The 3,577-nt window shown below is 38.8% G+C and overlaps 1 long non-coding RNA gene across 1 annotated transcript; it reads right to left on the reverse strand.

Annotated features, from left to right (window-relative positions):
- Nucleotides 1-518: 518 nt before the first annotated feature.
- Nucleotides 519-3,132, reverse strand: LOC136177633 (uncharacterized). Its single transcript, XR_010665132.1, has 3 exons — nucleotides 2,864-3,132; nucleotides 2,548-2,757; nucleotides 519-2,400 (listed from the first exon to the last, which is right to left on the reverse strand). It is a non-coding gene; the product is annotated as an uncharacterized lncRNA (long non-coding RNA).
- Nucleotides 3,133-3,577: the final 445 nt, after the last annotated feature.

Consider the following 3,577-nt stretch of genomic DNA (forward strand, 5'->3'; position numbering starts at 1 on the left):
TTTGTGAGTTTGAGCCTCTTCCTTCTGGACGAGAGACTTTTAGTTCCAAAGTGCAGAACGAAGGGCTCCCCATGTAACTTTACTACACGGGGGAGTGAACAGCTAGACCATCTGCGCACCAATGAAACTGAGAACGTTGTAAATACAAATGAGGTCCACTAAAGGATTACAAGCACACGTTTGATAATCGAGGAATATTTGTTTGGCTTTGAATAGAAACGTATGTCAGCCTCGAACTCAGACACTGTGAAGGTGTACGTGTAAAACATGACCTCTCAAAGACTTACACTGAATGTGTGCATGATTGCCGTTTGATCTGACTTTGCTGTTACTTTCAGAGGAAACATGCTGGTCTGGTTTTACATAATAAGCTGGTGTTTGTGTCTGGGGTAATGCAAATGTAGTTCAGGTTAAAAAATCAAGTTCTAATATGATGTTTGTTCACCGGTTCGGTTTAAGGATTTTAAACATGAATCACATGAAATGTTCAACAAAAGAAACAGTGGGAAACCATCATGTCATGGTAGTAAAAACAATTTTATTATCTTCCAAAATTAAAGACCATGATTATCGATTCCTTTCACAAATTAATTCAGCAGTTCAGATTTCAAAATAAAAGACATGTAATCAACAGAAATAAAGGAATCAAATTCAGATGAAAACAAACAAACAGGTTTCTGTGCGGTGACAGAGAGAAATGGACTTTGACACAAATAGGCAGCTGAAGCTTTCTGACAGAACAAAGAGCAGAATCTAAACACCTGCAGCATCAGACGAGACAACGGATCACAGCAGCTTTTCAAAATAAAAAAAAATATCACAGACAATAAAAGCGCAGACACATTATTCATTGTAAGATTGACCAATAGGAGAAGACGAAAGACTCGTTCACATTTCTATGAGTCCAATATTCAAATATTACACTTGTGCTGTCGTCGTGTTTGAAAGGTGTCGCTCACATTACTTTGTGTCTCTTGTCCTTAAAATCAGTCAAGAGACTTCCTGTTCTCCAGGTGGACCTTTTTATGGCCAGATAAATTAAAAACTTTAATACAAATAATTTAAAAAAAAACTCCTCATAATTTGAACCTTTACTTTGAAATTTGAGCTGATAACATAAAAACTCTTACAGGAAGTTAGAAACCAGGTCCAACAAACACACATTGTCCAGCATGTGTAAACCCTTAAAAGCCAATTTGTCAATTTTTTCACATCCTTAAAAAACAGATTTTTCTCTTTACACAGACACACATATTTACTGGAGTGTATTTCCCCGCCTGTCCCGACCTTTAGATAAAAGTGTTAAATAATTCAATCTAATTACTGTAGATGGTTGACTCTTTTTGGGCAGCACCCGTGAAACGTAAAGATAATGTCCACTCTGATCGCTGATGTCTTTTTGCTTCAACATGAGAGAAAATCAAAATAAGAATAAAACACTGTTTCATATTAAAATCTATCACTGATACGTCTCTGTTAGATGAAATGTAAGGGCTTTAAATGGCGTCTAGTGTCTCATCCTTTACATCCGGAGGAAACCTTTCAGCCTGTGTGCATTTTGAAAGGTTTGAAACATTTTGTGAAAGTTGTGAAACCTCGGCATCAAGAGCGGCTGAAGCTTTTATGTTGGAAAAAAAACCCGTTAGAAAAGCATTTAAGAGGAGACCTTTCCATGAACCTGCCAGGTGACTCAATGACACATTTTTATGGAGCAAAGCATTCTGATCATTTCCCTAAATTAAGCATCCTTTCATATGAAACACTACAGGACTGACTGACGGAGATGTGCTGCAGAGTCTGTTATGAAGGAGTTCTCTCACTTGATCAGATAATTCAGCGTTTTCATCCATCGTAACCTGATAAAGGTCCACACAGCATCATTTATACTGCATTTGAGTCGCTACAGAGTGAACATATCAGCATATCTAATCACATATTATAAATCTGTTGATTTGTAATGAGGAAGTTTTATCCCTCATCATATAGTGTGAAAAATTACATCTGCATATTTCTGCCTTTTTATCTGGTCTTTTGGAATAAAAAAGCATTGTGCATGAAGTTGTAAATATTTTCAACTCTAATCCCTAAAACCTTGAATCGTAGTAAATTCAAATGTAGAAAATGCCACAGAGAAATAAAACCATTACAGGATGCAGATGCTATGCTAGTGAAATCAATCCCCTGAACGCGAGTCTTTCATGCAGAAATGTCCGTCTTGGTTTCTCTTGTGTTGACTGTGTTTGGAGGGTTTTGCATTAACCTGTTATTGTGCTGAGATGTACAATCAGTTCTGCTTTGAAGTGTGTGGAGTGTGTTGGCTCCTTCGGCAACTCCAGACCTGCAACAGAATTTCAACCTTCGCCTGGCTGAGCAGCATGCCTTCCATCCCGGGGTCCGCCTCTGAGGGGGGGGAAATGGTTGTTTCAACACACATCAACATTTCACAAACTCAGCTCTTCAAATGTCAGGATATGAAACTTGAGCTCTCTGTCCTTCACTGAACAAAGCTCTGCAAACTAAGAGTAGGAAATAGAGCGAGTTCTTTACCCTCTGTCTGAGCGCCGTCTTCATGAACATCCATCACCTCCAGCTCTTAACCCTCAGTCAGGTTATTCTTCAGAAGTTTACTGGTATCTGCCTCGCCCTCCTCTGTTGTAACAGCTCCCTCTGGTGGTGACAAAATGTCCTGCTTCTCTGCAGTAGCTGAGGGAACGGCAAGACCCTTGGCTGGGGTCTGGTCCAGTGGAGCATCAGCAGCTGGAAAACAACAGAGCACGAACATGAGGGAGTGTGTGTAAACATATTTGTGCGTATAGTGTTGGAAAATGTATTTCTGAGTAACCAGGACATCCAAGTGTTTTACCTCTGTCCACTATGATCTCGTTGGTTAGTAGTTCAGGCAGATCTTTGTCTTTGGGTTGAGAGAGGCTCGGTGTGTGGCTCACCACAGTGGATGTCTTAACTGCATCAGAGCCAGTCATGACTGCTCCGTCCACTGCATTTTCCTGCAGCAAACAGACACCACAAAAACTGTCAAAAACAGAGAAGTGGGAAATACATGTGCAAAAGTGGGAAAGCTCAAAGCTAGTCAATTTCTATAAGATTTAAGAACTTCTTTCACTTCCTTTGTTGAAAGACTGTTTTTCAATGATCTGTGGACAATCAAGAGATTTTCTCATTTTATTTTACAGCTCCACATGTCAGTAAATGAGGGTCATCATCACAGTACCAGAATTTTAAATTTTGATACGATTCTTGTAAAAATAAAACAATTTTGTTCCGTGGTTGATACCAAGGCAACAACAATGTAAAGCCTAGATCCCCAGTGTTGAGTAATTTCTTGATTTTAATAGTGTTTGGGTTGACAAAATAACAATAATCACAAATAGCAAAGATTGTAAGCAAACTCCTTTAAATGCTGATGGAATACCTTTTTGTTTAGCTTCGTTTGTACAATAACTTAAAGGTCTCATATTCCGCAAAATCTAATTTACCATGTTTTTCTAACACTGATAAGTGACTCTAGTCTGTCTACAAAACCCCCAATTATGAGAAAAGTCCATCCTCTATGTCTTTT

Source organism: Labrus bergylta, chromosome 2 (genome assembly GCF_963930695.1).
Source record: "Labrus bergylta chromosome 2, fLabBer1.1, whole genome shotgun sequence".
In the NCBI taxonomy this organism is placed as follows: domain Eukaryota; kingdom Metazoa; phylum Chordata; class Actinopteri; order Labriformes; family Labridae; genus Labrus; species Labrus bergylta.